We start from the raw sequence: 19561 nt of genomic DNA, 5'->3' as shown, positions 1-19561 counted from the left end.
TCTGAAGATAAATTCCAAACTCCTTATGGTGGCTTAGGAGGCTGGATAAGACCTGACTGCAATCTGTCCTCCGTGACTCTCTACCAAACTTTAACCAATGGGATACTAAACTTTCAGTTCCTCTGACCTTCAAGATGTGGCCAATGGCCTCCCTACCTCCTGAAAGAGTCATCTCCCTTCTCTCGTCTCCACCTGGTGAATCTTCTGATCATTTCCTGTGTTTTTGAAATGCTCTGCATTTCCCCATCAGAACGCTTTCCAGTTAAATAGTCACTGCTAGATCATATATTGGGATTCCTCATGGGGCTGTGAGAAAAGGGTGCAGGGGCCATGACTGGTTCATGGTTGTATCTCCAACACTTAGACCAGTGTCTAGCAGAGTAGGTCTGTGATATCAAGTGAGTGGAATTGCTAAAGGAGGGGGGCTGGTAAGCAAGTGGGAAGAGCCCCTGAATCTGGGGTTTCTGACCTTACTTAGGGAGGTCTGATTACACTAGAATTACTGTATTTGATAAGCTCTTTGGCCTGGGGTGCCCAGATGAGTTTGGCAGTGGGCACTGCAAATCAGACCCCTTGAAACAGCTTTGGTAATTAACATGATAGAGAAGCCCCACTTTCCTGCCCCCTCCTCAGCTGCACCCCCATGGTCTCTGCAGGGTTGGGACACAGCAGGCACTCAGAGCAGGGTTGAGCCATGCTCTGAGGAGGGACAAGGTAGAGAGTACCTAGGAGGAAGTTGGGGAGGAGTGGGGAGACTCTCACTCCAGGTTGGAGCTAATATCTTCTAAATCAGCAGCAATCAGACATGCCTCACCATTGTGAGAATTAATTCCCTTCTCAAGCTCCCCTTCAGGTAGGTGAGAAATGTGTGTGCCTCTTATTAACATAAGCATGACCCGTTTCTTGTGCAATGACAGCCCTGGTCTGATTATGTTCAGGGAGCATTCCCACCTGCCTGCCCCAGGCTGCGTGAAAGAAGCTTCCTTGTTTTAACTGACAAATGAACAGCTCCAAGTCTATATCTTTGCTGTAATCCACAGACAATGCCCAAATTTCCTCCCAACCATAGGCCCAGGTCAGGGAGAAGTTCTAGTTCACTTTACCGCAGCTAGTTAAGGACATACCCAGCATTACTGAAAGTGAAAGGGAGAAGCCTAGAAGAGAGTCTAGAAGACACAAGAGTGCTGGGCTGGGAGCTGGGTGGCTTGGGTCTGGTCTGTTGTTTGCTAGCTGTGTGTTTGGGACCCCATCCCTTCCTTTCTATGAGAGCAGAGGGCTGTCCCATTAGACTTGAAAAGCTTTTGAGTCTGATACTTGCTGATTGCAGGCTATCACTGATTATAACCTTAGGAAACACCCCTCCCTCCCACCAAAAAAAAAAAAAAAAACCTTGTCAGTGCTGAGCTGATCAAGAAGAGAAGGTTTCAGCGGTGAGATGCCCAGTTGAAAGAATACATGGGAATGAAATGGCAGGCACTAATTCTGTTGCAGGAAGCATGCTCCATTGTGAGGAGTGTAGTTCTATTGTGGGGAGTGTATTTTTGCTCTTCTTCTGCTCCATAGGGGACCGCATGGACTTTATATATGTCAGAAAACAATAGTGGCATTCTGCCACACATGCGTGATATAATAAGCTGAATCATACCTACATAATTTAGGTGCAGGTGTCCTACTACATTAATGTAACATTTTAAATCCAGAGTCCTATCCCTAGCCCCAGCCTGGATCACAGCAAGACCTGGGACCCACATTCCACCTCTACAGGGTCACGGCATGGGATCTGGCCCAGAGGGCACTACCTTGGGCCCACAATCCACTTGCCATTCCTGGAGTGGCTTAGTCTGCAGGGCATTACCCCTGGGGTACTCTTTACCTGCCATCTCTCTAGGTGCTGCTCAGGGGCATTGTGACACAATAACGTGTGTTTGTGCCTGGGTAAACGATAGCCCCCGTTATTTCACTACCTGTTCCATGGTATGAGCTGTCTGTGTACCAGGCATCCTCAGAGATGAAAGCCCGGCCCTGTACATAGGGACTCAGTATGTCCCCCATCTCAGCAGGCTCTACTAGGAGCTCTGCTTGAAACTGCACTGGTCCCAATAGGGAGTGAAGTTAACCTGACAGGGAGCTTGTGGAGAACTGCACCCGCTGCTCCAGGTATGCTGCCCCTCAACTTGGTCAGTGTAGGGGTCTGCGCAATTCTCATATGGAGATTCTTCACTCAAGACTGCAGCCACCCCTCCATGGGGTATGTGGACTGCATGGCTATGGGATTAGGGCCAGTGAGGGCCTCACTGGCCAGAAGGGCTGCATATATGGCAGCCAGTTGCTTCTCTGTCAAAGAACACCGCATTTTCACACCTTTCCATAACTGGGACCAGAAGCCTGTTGGCACTTTCCGGGGACTGTGCTTCCGCCACAAGCCCTATCCAAACCATGCATCATCTACCTACACCATAAGCAGGAATGGGAGGGCTGGATCTACCACATAGAGTTTGGGCTTGTGCTACCACTTGCTTTGTAGCCTTAAAGGCCTCTTCTATCTTGGGGGTACAATCTCCCTGGGTTCCCCATTGCATTAGATGGTGCAGCAGTTGCATCAAGGAGGTTAAATGGGGAAAGAACACTCTCCCAAATTTCAGTAATCCCAAATAGGTTTGAAGCTGCTTCAGTTTGGGGTCAAGGATATGCCTGTATTTTATCAATCACCGCCTCTGGCATTACTTTTGTCTTACTCGATCAGACAACCCCCAAGAATTTGACAGAGAACGCAGGTCCCTGGACCTTGTCCTCGTTGACTGCCCAACCCCAGTCAAGGAGAGCTTCTCACAGGCTGGTCACTGCTGCTTCTAGTTCTGTAAGAGAATCAGAGGTTATATCATCAATGTAATGATTCAAGTGCACTGTGGGTGGTCAATTCCACATGGCTAAATCTTGAGCCACAAGACCATGGCACAGGGTAGGGCTATGCAAATAGCCCTGGGGAAGGACGAGGGATGTCCACTGTCGCCATTCCCAGGTGAAGACAAATTGTTCTTGACTTCTGGGGCTATGGCAATAGAGAAAAAGGCATTTGCCAAGTCTACCATATAATGGTATTGTGCAAGTTCATGTGACAACCAGTCCATAATGTGCATGATGTTCGGTATGATGGCACTCAGGGGCGGTATAACCTTATTAAGCTCCCGATAGCCAACCGTCTTGTGCCAGGAGTTGTCAACCGTCTTCACTGGCCACATAGGGGAGTAATATGGGCTATGAGTAGGACAAATGACACCAGCCTCTTCCACCTTCAGAATGGTATTTTCCTATTTCCTCATGGCCTCCCAGCAGGTGATACTGTTTTGTGTTCATTACCCGGGTAGCCTGGGGCAACACCAATGGGTCATGATGTCGATGTCCTCAGATAATAGTTTTACCACTTGGATTCAAAGGCAAAATTCACCAGCAGTGGCATTTACAGTCAAGCCTTGCTAAACATCAATCCCCAAAATGTACTCCTGTATGGGGGATATGTACACTTGGTACGTCTGAGGAGGCAATCTGCCAATACCCAGTGTCATAGGTACCTGCCACACTCGGATGATTCGACCTCCATAGCCTTTTATGGTTGCAGTAGGCCTGAGAAACTTGTCCGGATTCCCATGAAGCAGGGTGCAGTCAGCACCTGTGTCCATGAGGGCTAATACCCTCTGTACCTTGCGGAGGGACCAATGTATAGTCAGTTCCACATGCAGCCAGCAGTAGGTCAGCCGGTTCCCCTGCCAACTGGGTGTCCTGGTCAAATCCTTAATCAGGGAGATAATCAGTCAGCCATACCTCATGGATTGTGGCTTTCCTGGGAATAAGAGTGAATTTCTGGTCAGGACACAGCTGATTCCACAGCGCCAGCAGCACTTCATTAGGTTGCTGCTCCATCTTTTCTGCAGTGACCCCTGCTGCAAGGAGCTCAAATCACATCTGCCTGTGGCTCACTTTTATGTCCAAATGAACTAGGTGCTGTCCACCCTACCCCCCTTTTCAGCCACACTTCCATCTGTGCACCGGTCGGTTTGGAAGTGCAGAGGGTGGTACAGCACGCACTTGGATGGAACGCTCCTTGTGCTTCACTTCCACATCCCCCAATCTAGCCATGGTGAACGTTACCTCGTGGATCCGCCTTTCCACATAAGGGGCCAGCAGAGCTTCCATGGTGCCAAAAGTACCGGCCGAGCCAGAGGTCAAGATCAAGTCCTTCATACGGTTTGTAAATACCTCTTCATTGAGGATAATGTACTGGGCACGAAACATTATCTGTTGCATGCCCATTTCCTGAATTATCTGGACTAGATCTGAGTACGTGATCCATCTGCTCACTGTCTCTGGCAGCTTTCCTAGGTCAGCCCACATTGTCTGTGCAGCGGACATGAGCCAGTTAATCAGGGAGTGATTGCCTGTACCCCAAGACACACCACATTCTGGAGGTGCTGCTTGAGGAATGGTATCACCATTAGAGAGGCCAGCTGAGCCATCTCTTCTGGAGATAATTTAGTCCCTTTGGCCCTATCATCCCACAGCTTCACGGCCACCCCAGAACTGTCTCCTTGGCTCCCTGCTGCACCTGTTTCGTCAGATCCTGGAGTTTGGCAGAGGTGTACTGGATCAAGGTGGTATGCTTTTTAGCCTGGGGGGGTGCTGCAAGCTTTTTCCTGGGGGCCAATGGCTGTTTCCCTTCAACTTCCTTCTGTATCACTGGCCACACCTGCTGCTGTATTGCTGATGGGCTCCCAGACCTGGACGATAGCAGCAACCTGTCAGGGCCTTGCAGCATGTGTTCTGCTGCTGTCAGCTGCCTTCTTCCTGACGTTGTGGTTGTTGCACCCACTGAGCCTGATCCTGAACCTCCATGCTGGCCGGCTGCAGCACGGCCAGGAACATCCAGGCCACCCAACCCGTTGCCTCCCAGCGAGAGGTTGTGACATCTGGCTCCATCATCTCCAAGGCTTTCTGAATGTCCTCGGGACGTGGCTTCACTCTATCCCAATCCTCTGGGGTTGTCCACATAGCCAGATATGTGGCCACGGTATACCACTGGGAGGCTAGGGGCTGCATGTCCTCTACCTGGGTATCCTCCACCTGGGGAACGTCCAGAGCACTGGGGGTCATACGCACCTCATCCTGCAGATTATGCCATGTGTCAGCACTGAGCTGATCAAGAAGAGAAGGTTTCGGTGGTGAGATGTGCAGTTGAAAGAATGCATAAGGAGCTGACATGAGAATGAAACAACAGGCACCAACTTTATTGTGGGGAGCATGTGCCCATTGCAGGGAGTGCAGTTCTGTTGAGGGGAGTGTACTTCTTTTGCTCTTCTTCTGCTCCATAGGGGACCGCATGGACTTTATATATGTCAGAAAACAATAGTGGTATTCTGCCACACATGCGTGATATAATAAGCTGAATCATACCTATATACGTTAGGTGCAGGTGCCCTACTACATTAATGTAGCATTCTAAATCCAGAGTCCTATCCCTAGCCTCAGCTTGGATCACAGCCAGACCTGGTACCCATGACTTGGCTCCCATTTTCAGTGTTGGAGGTAGGGTCTAGACAGTTCTCTAGAAGACTGAGTTAGAAAGCCAGATCAGTGGTTGGATAAAGGCCCTCCCCCAGCATGTAACACTGCTGAAGGCACAAGACGAGCTCTTTCTGGAGGCAAGATAGTGGGATGAGCTTGAAGTCCAACCCAGCATGTGTGTCTACTGGGATGTGTGAGGAGGGCTCCAGGGTAGGGAGGGGACAGTGTGTGTATTTCTTTGTTCAGACACTTTCACTTGCCAAATATTTGTTGAGTGCCTTCTGTGATCAGGCAGCATGAGAGAGTGGAAAGGAGTCTGTGGTCAATAGGAGTTCTGTTGGCACAAGCTCAGCCTCTTCCTTGAACGTGACCTGGACAAACAGCTCCCCGGCCTCTCAGATGTGGCCATGTACCTGCCAGCCTTGTTCTGCCTGTGTGAAGATGAATTGAGGCAGTGTTCTTGGTAGGGGGTGGATCTCACCCCTACACCCATCACCCTTTCCCTCTTCTGCATGAACTGCAATGTGCCAGGCATTATGAAGGACACTGAAGTCATTCAGAATATGCCAGTTCTTAAAAGCACGAAGATCTGTGGTGGAGCAGCCAGATGCATGTCCAGAAATTCCTTCGATACAGAATAGGGATGAGTGTCCTGAAGTTTGGGGACTCAGAGGACTGGGAGTCATGACCAGAGCTGTTTCATGGGATGATGCTGAGCTGAGTGTGGAATGGGTCAGCATTTGGAGAAGAAAGGAAGGTCATTGTGGGGCCAGGGAACAGCTTGAGTTAATGTGCAGATGCACAGAGCTTCAGAGGAATAAGGAGAAAAAAGAAGCCTATGTGGTGGGGTGTGTGAAGGCAAGCACTCTGTCTAAGATGGTATTTCTACTCTTGCACTGGAAGACGGGTGTTTGGGCCACTCTGCTTTGAAAGTGGCCAGTTGGCCACTCTGCAACTGGCATATTGAGGAGCTATTCGAAGCTCTCAACTTACAGTATGGCAGTCCTGGGGGTGTATTTCCTTCTTTTTTCTACCATACTAGACACTCCCAATACAGGTCTCTGTTCTCTATTATTTTACTTTCCCTTATTGTTTAAGTAGAGGAAAAACTGTCATTTAATTTATCCTGTCCTTCTTTTTGCAAAATGGAAAAACACCCACCTCCAGTTTTTTCTCTGCCTTATAGTTCTCTATAGCATTTCTTGTCATCTTACACATCACACATCTACTATTTTGTTTTTGGTTTCCTGCACTAGAATCTTAGCTCTGTGAGAGCAAGACCTTTGGCTGTACACCCAGCCCTGAGAGTACTGCTATAATCAGTAGGTTTTCAGTGCATATTTGAAGAATCAAGGAATGAATGGCAGGTGGACTGATAGTTCTTTGATCACTTGCTATAGGGCGAGTTCATGTAGAAGATGTTGAGTAATTCAGCCCAAATTCATCTGAGACTTTGCAATGACCCTGGGAGAGTGGTAAATATCAGGATGCTCAAAGCTCCCAAAGAGGTGATAAAACTATCCTGAAGTTATGCTAAGGGCTAAGCCAGCAGTCTGAATTCTATAATTTCTCCTGATAATCATGGCTTGTTTGGGGTGCTAATTGTTATGGTGAATGCATGCCTGAACTGTATGGCAATGGTAGAATACTACGAAGGGAGAATGGGTTTTTGCCTTGGTTCAAATGAAGGCCTTCAAATAGCATTGGGGAGGGATGTATCCTTTCCCCATGGTGCTGTTAGGTGTCAGTACCAATGACATCAATAACATTTCCTAATCTTTAGTAAGCAGCCAGACTGGTTTCTTTCTTCTCTGTGTTACTCAGGTCTCCATAGAATCTGTGATCTTAAAAGGAAGGAGGGTCCTCATAGAAAATATGGCAGAACATCAGTGGTTATGAATGAACATCTAGTACCCACAGCCCATTCCTACTCCCGCTGTGTCTGTGGGCACTCTCATTGGATCACCTCTCCCACCTTTACCCCCAAGAGCTGTGTTAGCCCCACACCAGGCCCAGAGGTGGGTGCTAGTTAGGGAAGTACAGTTATATAGCAGTACAGTTATATGGCCAGGATCAGATACAGATCAGATGGAGAAGCAGGACAGGGCAGCAGGAGGGAGTGGGATTAGGTGGGGATGACACCTGGGAGTCTTCAGTGCAAGATGACTCTTGAATATGATTCTAAAGACTCAAGATTTAGAATAGAATTGTAAAGATTCCTAAGTCTATGAATTTATTCATGGGGTATGGGGATTGAAGGATTCCAGGAGCTGAGAGCAGCATGTATAAAAGTGTAAACGGTGTATGTGTATGTGTTTGTGTGCATGTAACTTTATAGGTAGGTTCCTGGAAAGTGATAGGATGGAAAAAGGTGGAGGAGGGGGGAGAGGGGGCTGGAAAGGGAAGTGAAGGCCTTGAATTCCCTGGATATGGCAGGAAGTCACTGATTGGGTTTAGGTAAAGGAGTAAGGTAACCAAACAAATGGTCCTGGAAGCAGTGTAAAGACTAGATTAGGGGGTGAGGCCAAGTGCACTAATACTAGTTAGGAGGCTGTCAAAGGAATCCAGGAGAGGGAATGGCAGGACCTTCATTAAAGCTATGGCACTGAGGATAAGGACAGGGGACAGGTAGACTGGTGAGGGCCTGGTGATGAACACATTGGTGTGCAAGGAGGAGGCCTAGGGTAAAAGTGAGTCTGGAACACATACTCTGTTCCATGAGGTATGTAGCCTGCTACCTGGCTGGGAGGGGTAAGGGTGTCATTCGCCAGGATAGGAGGCCCTGAAAGAATACCTCATCCAGTTGAGGAAGGGGACTCCACGGCCTGGGAGGTGAAATTCAATGTCCCCACTCCAGCCCCAACCCAGGCCTCCTTGGAAAAGACTGGTTTCTGGGATCCTTCCCTGCCCCTTTCCTTTCTCCTTCCCTTCCTTTTCCTTCCCTTCCCTTCCCTTCCCTTCCCTTCCTTTTCCTTCCCTTCTCTTCCCTTCCCTTCCCTTCCCTTCCCTTCAACCATGATATATTTTTCCAGTCTCCTCCCTGCCCCTTTTACAGACAGCATAGGATAAGCAGCTGGGGAAGAGGAGCTATGGAATAAAGTCTAATCAGGGAAAGATTATTAACCCAAGATGATGATCATGGTCTCTCCCCATGTCCCTGACATGACATGGTGAGAAGCCAGACTTGGCACCTTAGGCCAGTGAAAACCATTTCAGACTTTTGACCTCTAGAACTATAAGAAAGTAGGTTTATGTTGTTTTGAGCCAGTAAGTTTGTGATACTTTGCTATAGCAGCAATAGGAATCTAAGGCAGGGGACCAGAGTTCAAGATACTGGAAATTATGTGAAAGAGTTTTGATTTGGTTCTATAGGCCTGAAGGCTTATTGCTGCTTAAGAGTCATGTATGCTAAGCATATGAGCTCCAAAGTCAGACTGTGTGGCTTTGAATACCAGCCTTGCCAATGACCAGCTTTGTTAGGCAGGTGTTTTAATTTTTCAAAGCTGAAGTATTTCCATCTTCGAAATGGGGAAATAACAGTTCTCATCTCTTTGGGTTGGTGTAGGATTAAATGAGATGATGTGTGTAGGGTGTTTTGCACAGCACAGGCCAGGAAAGCGATTGTTTCTCTTACTTGCTTTGTAAATTTGGACAAGATGGTGTCTCACATGGAGCCTTCATCTCTACATCTGCCAAGAGGAGGTAGTACTAAACCCCCAGCCTCCATACCCCAAAATAATAAGTGGATTTTGTGATAGAATGAATTGGGGAGAGGTGTTACCTCTGAGCGCCCTTGCTGGCCTGGCATGGAGCTTGCTACCTACTCATGGAGGGAGCAGGTGCCTGCTCACCTTGCCAATCCAGCTGATTCTGCCCCCACCCAGCAAGTGTTTCTGTATCCCTGTGCCCCTTAAGGGCTATCCTAGTTTTTGCTCCCTTGCACTGTGCTCCAGGCATAAGCTATTTTAGTTACAAATTCCTTGAAATGCTACACCTTCCCCACCCGGACCAACCTTCCCAGGCCCAGCTGCCAGATATTGATTTCCCCTTTAAATATTACTGCAGCCCAGGAGCATGTATGGATTAATTGATGAGCCTAGGCTTGTACCTGCACACTTCATTAACAGCTGCTACTAATTAGTGGAGTAGTCATTAAGAGATCTACTGGGGTTTTGAGGATAATAGTTTTATTTTTTTCCATGACTCCTCAGCACACGATAAATTGGGGAGTGCAACACCATGGTCCCAGGTTGGGATGGAAGTCACAGGGTGGCCTGTGCTCATGGCTTGCCGCCAAAAACACAATAGAAACTAGAAAATCACCACAGTGGGGCCAGAGTCAGGAGGGCCTTAAAGTCATCTGATCTACCACATATGACTACTGTGGCTGGGAGAGGGGTAAGGCCTCACTCTCATGGCCCCAGACGGACGGGGAGGCAGAGCTGAGGGATAAGCACCGAGAACTTCTGGCTTTGTTCTAGGCCAGGTCTCCGTTTGCTAAATGGAGACTCTGCTGCATGCATCTGGGTAGCCTAACAGGGGAAGTTCGAATAAGCACATAGCCACATTTCCTACCTGTCCCAGACCTGCTGCACTTTCCCCAAGGTGGCCTTCTCCCATCTTTTCCATATCACTCCACCCTTTCCTCTCCCAGTGGGAGTTCTGCTGTCCCTTACTCCTCAAGCCCCTTTCTCTGTCTTCACTATGTTTATCTCCACATACACAGGATTTAGCAATTGGCTTGCAGTGGACCCAGTGGGTTATCCACGCTGATGGAAATACACAGTCAGTGGAATTAACCTAAAATATGTGAATTTGGACAGCTTATTGACCCTCTCAGAGCTTCAACCTCACTGAATCAATTGGTCTGTGTGTAGAGGGCCAAGCCCTGTGCTTCTTAAGGAGGTGCATCTGTGCCTCAATCATTGTGCTTTTCTCCAGCCGACTTGTATCATTCACTGAGCACACATTGAGACTTTTATAGCAAAGAACTAGAGCTTTGACTTATTTTTGTTTGTTTGTTTTAAAGATCATGAAAATAATAATTCTAATCACTAGGCTTCCTTGAAAGTTTACTATAGGTCAGAAGGTATTGTTCTAAGTGCTTTACATGGGTTAATTCATTTTATCCTCTTGACAACCCTATGAATCAGGTTTTTTTTTTTTTTAGGCCAGTTAACCCTTGATTGACCTCACAGATTGCAAGGATCTTGTCATCTTACAATTCTTTATTTTTTTATTTTTTTTAAATTTCTTATTCCTATAGCACCTAGTCTTCCTAGGTAGTCTCCCATCCAATTTCTAACCAAGCCCAGCCCTGCTTAGCTTCTGAGATCAGATGGGATTGGACTTGTTCAGGGTAGCATGGCCATAGATGAGGCAGGTGTTTTTATTATGATTACTATTTCATAGAAGTGGAAATGAATGTATTAAACTTGCCCATGGTTACAGAAGAAGGAGGTGGAGCTGAAGCCAGCGTTCTAGCCCCAAGTCCAAGCCCTTAGCCATGAAAGTTCTCAGCCCCTTAGAGAGATTGATTTCCTGGCTAGGAAAAACCCTTGTCCCCGGTGCACGTTATGTGGTAGCGGCTATGTTTGTGCCATGTGTCTGCATCCTCCAGACCTTAGCTGGTTGATCTGGGGTGAGCCTTTGAAACACAGGTTTCTCCATACTATATACTTTGGATGGTCTGGCTCAAAAACATGAGCTGAGCCAGTGTGACTCCTACCTGGAGAATGTCAGGAAGAGGCTGAACCTGGGCATGAGAATGCTGATGAGCTGGACTTGAGGCTGGAGATCCATCATGGTCACCAGCTGTGAGTGAACAGAGAGAGCTGGTCAGCCAAGAAGGAACACAGAGAGATGCTTAGATGCCATGAGAGAGAGTTTTGTCTTAGAGGGGCATCTCACAATGCTGGTTCCCATGAAGCCTGGCTGCTCCTGGCATTTTATTTTGGGATTCTGATGAGGGTCTACTTTATACTGAACTAGTCTCTCTCCTCGAGTCTCTCATTGAGCTAGTGCCCCTCTCTTCCTTGGAAACAGAAGAATTCTAAAATAAATAATTCTCTTATCATGTCTATAGGGTACCGCTGATGTGAGGAGGGGTACAACTCTATTATTATGCAAGCCTCCCACACAAAAATCATAGCTTAAAATAAGGCAATCGGGATCTGTAGGTAAAGAACTCTAGAGACAGTGCCCAGTTAGAGATAAACATCTGTACTAGTCAGAGTAAGGAAGGGCTGCTGTATCATGATAATGCAGTGGTGTAAATAGGTTTGAAGTTTCTCTTTTCCTCTCACAGATTTAATGTGAATGATCCAGGTTGGCAGGGCAGCTCTGAGTATCACAGTAATTCGGAGACTGGGGTACTCCATGTCATTGCCCCGCCACCATGGTCTCAGTAGTTAAAACTAGGAGCTGCCATGCCTGGCTCCAGCCAGAGTCAGAGGAGAACATGGAGAGGCATACCTGATATCTTATGTCACTTTCACTTTACTTCCACTAGTGAGAAATTATCATATGGTCCCCCTTAGCTATAAGGGAGGCTGAAAAATGTAGTCTTAACTGGGCTTTGCAAATGTTTTCTGCAAAGGGCCAAATAGGAAAGATTTTTGGCTTTGTGAGCAATATACTCTCTCTCTCTCTTTTAAAAAAGAAAACAACTTTAAAAGGACTGTATTGGCTCATCTAATTATAAAAGATGAAAGGTATCCTGGCTTCAGTAGTTTCACTTGGAACCTATTTATTTCTTTCTGTTCTAACTTCAACTTTACCTTAACAATGCTTTCCCTACAGTTCTTTTTCTTCTCTCTCTCTCTCTCTCTCTCTCTCTTCCTTTCTTTCTTTCCTTCTTAAATTAGTTTTAGGTATACAGCACAATGGTTAGGCATTTACATAATTTATGAAGTTACCTCACCCCGATTACTCTAGTACCCACTGACACTGTATACGGCCATTGCAATATTAGGCAATATGCTCTGTTGCAAGTATTTCACTCTATGCTTGTATCTTAATCAGCCTCAGACAGTATGCAAATGATGATGTGGCTATATATCAATAAAACTTTACTCATGGACAGAAATTTGAATTTCGTACAATTTTTATGTGTCATGAATATTATTCTTTTAATTTTTCAATGATTTCAATTATTTAGCTCAAAGACCATTCAAAAATAAGCAGTGGTAGGATCATAGTGTGCAGACTCCTTGTCTAGTTGGTGACCTTGGACTGTTGACATTTTGTCAGGGGAGATTGCATATTGGTGGAGAGTGAGTGGTCTCTACCACAACATCCAATCCAAGCTTTGCTAAGGAAGAGCATTTTAGCAGAAGCAATGTGCCCTCTGTCCGCTTTCTAAATAGAAGAGCAGAGTGTGCTTGGTGAAAACAGCCATGTCTCTCTCCCCAGACTTGCCAGGAGTGAGGAGAGGAAGCAGCTATGCCCTGGAGTGTCCCTGATGTCAAGGGTTGTGGAGAGGATTACAGTGTCACATAAGGAGCTGGCAACTGGTCTCCACCAGTGCCCTCAGAGGACAGCCAGGGTGAGGTCATAAGTGGCCAGGGTTAGGTGGCAGCACCCTGCAGGGCAGCGTCCAGCCCCCCACTGAGGGGCAGCCAGTCACTTGTAAGCATAACACTCCCATCCCTGCTGGTAGGGCTCATGGAAGCTATGCAAGAGGTGGCTTTGAACTGAACGATGACTTTTTTAATAATTAGAAAGTGACAGCTATAGATATTAAATGTGACCAGGAAAATTGTCAGAAGGGATGAAGACGCTATTATTTGGCAAGTTTGTTTTCTTCCATCCGTCCCTCCTCTACTTTGACTACCAGCTTGTGGGGTTGGAGCTTGTAGAGTAAAGCTGATAGCAGTTATTGAGAAAAATGGAATCATTCTATTTGTACATCACTGAGTTTATGCTGTCAATCAAAACAGCTATGTATATTTTTGACATCAACTGCCAGTAATTCTTTTCATGACTCAGAAAAATCAGAACCAAAGACAGAGAAAGTCACCTAAGGGTATTAGATGTGGAATCAAATAAGCCCAGGTTTGAATTCCAGTTCTGTAACATCCTATGTGACCTCTGCAAGTCTTTTGATCCCTCTGGGACTCAGTGCTCTCATCTGTTAAATGGAAGAGAATAATGCTTATTGTGCAGGTGTGTTGCAAGAAGCCCATTTCAAATGCAAAGGAAGATATTTGTTTCTCTTTCGGCATCACCAATGATGAGTTTATGACTTATGGGAAGGAGAAAACTGGCCTTCAGAGGTGCTTCCTTCTGGTGGGAGGTTTTGAAGATGAAGGAAATAGTAGTTTGATTAAGAACTCTTGCCTTTTGACAGTCCTTATTCTTTAGGACAGAGGTTTCCAACCTTTTTGGCACCAGGGACCAGTGCTCCTATAGAATCTAATGCCTGATGATCTGAGATGGAGCTGAGGTGGTGATGCTAGCACTGGAGAATGGCTGTAAATATGTATGAAGCTTTGCTCACTCTCCTGCCACTCACCTTCTGCAGTGCAGCTCAGGTCCTAACTGCCTATGGCCTGGGGTTTGGGGACCCCCGATTTAGGGCACAGCTTAAGCCCATCTTCTCAAGGAGGCCCTCCTGAATTACTCCTTATCCTTTATAAAGAATCTACATGTTTGACTTTGACCTCCACTCCAGTCTTTTCTTTTTTCTACTTGCTGGTCTTCCTGGAGGGTTTGATGGATGTAGACTTCTTTATAGCCACTCTTGTAACCCTGACTCTTATCCTTACCATGACCCTAACACCAGTACACACACACACACAAGTGTGTACATACGTATACATACATGTGCACACATATCATAGTTCTGCCAGCAACACTGGTACCACTTACTGGTTTTAACCTGAGCCCCAGGTCCCAACACTGGCCTGAAGTTGTCCTTGTCTGGACAGCCTATCCTGCTCATACATGCTCACTTGTCTGCTTGGGTCCTGGACGCAATTTGAGCCCTGCTGTTTAGTTCCTTCTCCCCATCCCATAAGTGTGAGCTGGAGTTGCTGCGGGGCACACCTGGCAGGAACCACCTATCTCACATCCCTTACAAGCAAAAGGGACCTTAAACACCCAGGTACCACAGCCAGGAGCCCCTGTGATAGCCACAGCCTCTTGGTATCCAAGGGGAAATGTGGAGAGGATAGAAAGTGGCTGGCCCACAGACTGAGTGGATATTGTATTGGCCCCACATCGCCCACTGGTTTTGTCAAAGTAGAAGATGCACCATCTCAAGTGGAGGTCTGTCCCCTCCTCCCATCGTAATATTAATTTCCTTCCTGGAAAAGTGATCTTATCCAGTCACTTGTGAGGACATGATCTGACCAGTGAAACATGTGTCACTAAGTTAAAGATGCTGGTTATTATTGGTCTCACTGAACACCTAAACTTCTAGGAAGCGTTTTTCATGTTTTGTTATGTGACATCATTGGATTCCTCCATTAATTCATTGATTTTTCCCATTCATTCAGCAATGTGGTCTGCCCACCAGATGCTGGGAAGACTGGCAAACAAGGCAGAAATAGTTCTTGATCTTGTGGAGCTTACAACCTGGAGGATGGACCTGCAGCATGGACTGCGGAGTTGAAGGCGGCCAGATAATGGAGGTGGGTGAGAGGGTGCAGCAGAACATCTGGGATGTCCTGGGCAGAGGGACCATGGATGTGAAAGACAGGTGAGGGAAACAATGTTAGTTTCAGGAGCTGAGGCGAGAGTTCTGTATCTGGACAGCACTGAAGGAGGGGAAGACAACATAGTGCTACAGAAGGTAGGCAGGGGCTGGGCTCTAGAGATCTTCAATAAGCATAGTAACAATGTTTGAATTTAGTCTGAGGGCACAGCTTTTTGAACAGTAGTACATGTGATAGGCTTTAATTTAATTTAATTTTTTTAAATCATTTTTTTCCCCTCTTAAATTCTCCTCTGCCCACTTCCACCCCTGACCTATGGATGTTGCTGTCTCCCCTTAAGAACTGGGTCTCTGAAGGGACACTCTGAAGGGAATTTGAGACACTCCCAAATGTTTGTGGCACACAGCCGGGGCCTGACACCCCCATGACCTGGTGCCCCTGGCACATTATGGGGGTCTCGTGCACCCGAGGTATGGTGTGTGGCTCCACCTGGGGCATGAACCCAGGACCTTCTGCGTGTAAAGCAGATGTGCTAACCACTACACTATGGAGCCACACCAAGGGCTTTCGTTGTAGAAGGATTTCTCCTCCTGTTGTGTGCAGGGTGCACTAATGGGAGGAGGATGGAGAGCGAGGGGTACTATTGTAGTCACCAAGGTAAAACATGCAGGCAGCTAGAACAAGTAGAACGGAATGTAATGTGTAGAAGAAGATAGGTTCAGGAGCTATAAGGAGGAAGAGCTTGGACCTGGATATAGAGGAGAGGGAGAGGGAGCACTGAGATGATTCCCTGGCCTCTGTTTTGAGCAACTGGATGGATGGGGGCATCTTTAATTGAGGTCGAGACACAGGAGAAAAGTGGACCTCAGGAGGAAGATGATGGATGTGTTATGAGATGCCTGGGAGATGTCCAAGTGGATCCAGAGTTTAGGAGAGTTCTGGGGTATTGGCACGGAGATGGAAACTGACATCCCTGGAGAGGCCGAATCCTTTGGCAAGAGAGTGTAAAGGCCTGGGGTGAGGCATGGGAAACTTCTCAATGCTCATGGCTTCTATCTGTAGCTGGGACCAGTCCTCATTTATATACCAGTTGGTCCACCAGAGCAAAATAAAAGATAGAACTAAGAGAGAACAGTAGAATAGGTAGATTGCTGGGGGTCCCAGGTCCAGGTCCCCCCTCCCACTGTGAGGGCCTTTGTAACTGCGGAATTGATCTCTGACCATCTTTGTCCTAACTTTGGCCTGCCTAGCTCCTCATCCTCAGGTCTTATTTCAAATATTACCTTCTCAGAGAGGCCTTTGACAACCACCCTGATCCAGACTATGCTGCCCCAGCAGTCCTCACCACAGCACCTGGGTCCATTTTCTTCGGTATACCCCACCACCCCGCAATTCAGCGCACTATGAAGTCCTTTGTTCATCCCTTTACTCGTCTATTTCCTGTTTCTCCTTACCAGAACATAAGACTCCATGGGTGAAACCTTGTTAGTGTCCTGTGTATAGTTGCTTGTCCAGCATTATTCTTGGCTGGGGTTATCCTCAGCTCCCACTTCCCCTCTCCCCAGCACCCCTTTACCCCCCAGGAACAAAACCTGTGGATTCTAGCTTCGAAGTCTCCCTGGTACCAATGATCTGTTTCTCTGCCTCAGCTACCTCTCTCTGAACTCAATCCATCAGCAAGTCTTGCTCAAGTGACTTCTTTTCCTCCCCCTACCCTTCCAATGTGGCATCCACTTGCATCTATCTAAAATGGAAATTTTATCATGTGGTTCTTTTACCTGAAACTCTTCAAAGGGCATCTGAAAATAACTCTAAATGTGACATGACATTTTCCAGAGGCTTCTGTAGTCTATCTTGCCCCTGCCTACCTTTCCAGTTTTCTCTGCTACATTGCCCTTCATTCTTTCCGAACCAGACATACTGGGCTCTCAGCATCTCCGAGGTGCCACTCCCTTTCTCTCACCTTGGTGCCTTTCCTGGGCTCATTGCTCTGCCTGGAACACATAGCAAGAGCTCTATAAATACTTACTGAATGAATCAATGACAAATCCAGGAGAACAAAGGGAGAAAGAGTGCTCGCCAGAACAGATTTGACTCTTATTTCCCTCCCCTTACGGGAAACCTGGCAGAGCAGCTTTCATTCTCATTGAATTTCTCTCTTAAGCCTCAACCTCTTTCCCTTCTCCTACCATTTGATGCCTGAGTCTCAACCCAGTACCTCCAACTGCCTCCAGGGCCCCAGATACCTCAGGCAGTCTTAATTAATTGTAAAATTGATTAAGCAACCCCCTTTGTTGGGCTGGGCTGGTGTTTATTTGTGTTTTCATATTATTATCCTTTTATACTTCTCTGGGCGCCTTCAGCTCTCTACTGACACCTTTTATTGGGGAAATGTTAATTTAAAAATCATCTATAATGCAGGTGTCACAAATCAAAGCTGTTCAGTAATGAGTTGCTCTTATGTCGTATAAAAACAATTAATTAAAACCCTTTCTGAGAGAGCTGTGCTGGCAGATTTATGTATCCCAGTGTCTCCCCTCGACCTTTCTTTTTAAGGACCCTCATGCACTCAGCTGGCTTCTATAGGAGGATGGTTTCCTCCCACCTCTGCCCAAGAAATACTGTACCAGCCTGGTGGAGTGGGGAAGGCTTCCAGAGAACTCTTGGTCATACTTCCTTGTGGTGTGGAGCACCAAGAGGGACTTTGCTATGGTCCATAACAATTGAGTGGCAGTGCCAGGCTCAGAACAACTTCTGTCATCTCTGATCCTGTTCTTGTCATCATTACTGGAGTTTCTCCTGCTATTCTCCTGACAAAGCTCACTGGCCAGTGGACACAGGAGCACCTGCACTGCTGTTTTGCCAGTGCTGGTCCAGTAAATACCAACTGTTTCCCCACTGACAGACATGGACACTTTACAAATGCTTTCCCCTATTTGGTAATCAATTTAGCACTTAAGAAATATAATCCAGGGCATCTAAATTCTGGTCTTGTCTCTACTCTTGAGTCATTGTGTAACCTTGGGTAAATCACTTCTCCTTGGTTGAGCCTCAGTTCCTCTCACTTCAAAATGGGTATATCAATTTAGACCAGAAGTTGCAAATTGAAATACCTCCAGGTACCATTGATGAGTAAGGCAGGCCTGGTGGGAACAGTGAAAAACTGAAGAGCATGCTCCTTCTGAAGAGAACAGCCTCCCTTACCTCCTCATGCTTGTTGCCACTTGGAAAAATGGGCCAAATGCTGCCCTTTCTTGGAGAAGTTGGAAATCCAGCTCAAATTTTAAAATGCTGGCAAGGGGGCCACCCCTTGGTTAATTTGTCCTCAGCTCCCCTCCTCACCCTTCCCCTGTTTTACTCTGTATCTAAGAAACTATCCCCTTAAGGCTCCTGGATTTGTTGCATTGAGTCAATGAGAAGCTTTGGTTGGAGATGGGAAGGTGAGAAGGTGGGAAGCCAGGAGAAGACAGGGTGTCTCCCCCATCTCTCTGTCTTGGGCACCATTTTTGGCAGTGTTTCTGTGACCCACCAAGGTTCTAGGTTGGCCAGGTCATTGTGGCCTCTGGGCTCTGGGAACACCACTGCCTGCCTTCTTCCCGACGGGACTCATTGCTGTTGCTAATCTCCAGATTGCCTTGTGATTTTTCATCTTCTGTGTAACCAGTCCTTGTGTTAAATTCCTTCAGCTTTAAATACCTAGAGGTTTATAGGTTCTAGGTTGGCCCCTGACTGATATAGTTAATGCTTGTGTTATTATTATTATTTAACATTGTGAATTCTTGTCTGTGGGCTGGATGGAGTATAGAGAACACCAACCAGTTCATGACTGGTTTGGATAAGCTGAATTTCAAGGTCATCATTTGGTTTAGGATTGATCTGAAAATTAGACAATAATGGTCCCTGCATTTTAGAAGCTTCCAGTCTAAGAGTGGCATCTCCATGGCATCTGGATTCTGGTCCTTCTTCCTCCACTAAAAAGCTGGCCTCTTGTTCTTCATGCTGAAGCCTCTTCTGCCCTGCCCTGTCCAGCCTCTCCCTTGTTGATGCCCACTGCTCTCAGGTGACCCGTGATTGGGGCTTGGGTGGGCTCTGAGCAGCCAGATGACTTTTCCACACCCTAGCCTCTCCTGCCTTCTCCAAGCCCAGTCCACAGTGAGGGAGCAAGAGGCAGGACTAGAACCCAGGGCTCATTCTCTCAGGAGGTGCACATACTGTGCCTGCCATGCGTCTGTCATGTTCAGAGATGCCACCACTGAAAACACCCAGCCCCTCTTTTGAGAAGCTGGGCATCTAGCCCAGGGGTGGCAGTGGGGTTGAGGGTGGCGGAGGAAGCAGTATCCTGTCAG

General features: G+C 47.0%; 1 long non-coding RNA gene and 1 other non-coding gene across 5 annotated transcripts in view; one reads left to right on the top strand and one right to left on the bottom strand.

Annotated features, from left to right (window-relative positions):
- LOC107518072 overlaps nt 1-19561 on the top strand; it is an 81801-nt gene that overhangs the window by 17339 nt on the left and 44901 nt on the right. For all 4 annotated transcript variants that reach the window (XR_001598726.2, XR_001598725.2, XR_001598723.2 and 1 more), the window contains exon 2: nt 15057-15191. This is a non-coding gene — a long non-coding RNA (uncharacterized LOC107518072). The remainder of the gene's footprint in view (nt 1-15056; nt 15192-19561) is intronic.
- Nucleotides 15696-15769, bottom strand: TRNAV-UAC. Its single transcript has one exon. It is a non-coding gene; the product is annotated as a tRNA-Val (tRNA).

The sequence above is a fragment of the Rousettus aegyptiacus genome, unplaced genomic scaffold (assembly GCF_014176215.1).
Source record: "Rousettus aegyptiacus isolate mRouAeg1 unplaced genomic scaffold, mRouAeg1.p scaffold_m13_p_6, whole genome shotgun sequence".
Lineage (NCBI taxonomy): Eukaryota > Metazoa > Chordata > Mammalia > Chiroptera > Pteropodidae > Rousettus > Rousettus aegyptiacus.
This window is presented reverse-complemented; position numbering and strand designations above follow the sequence as displayed.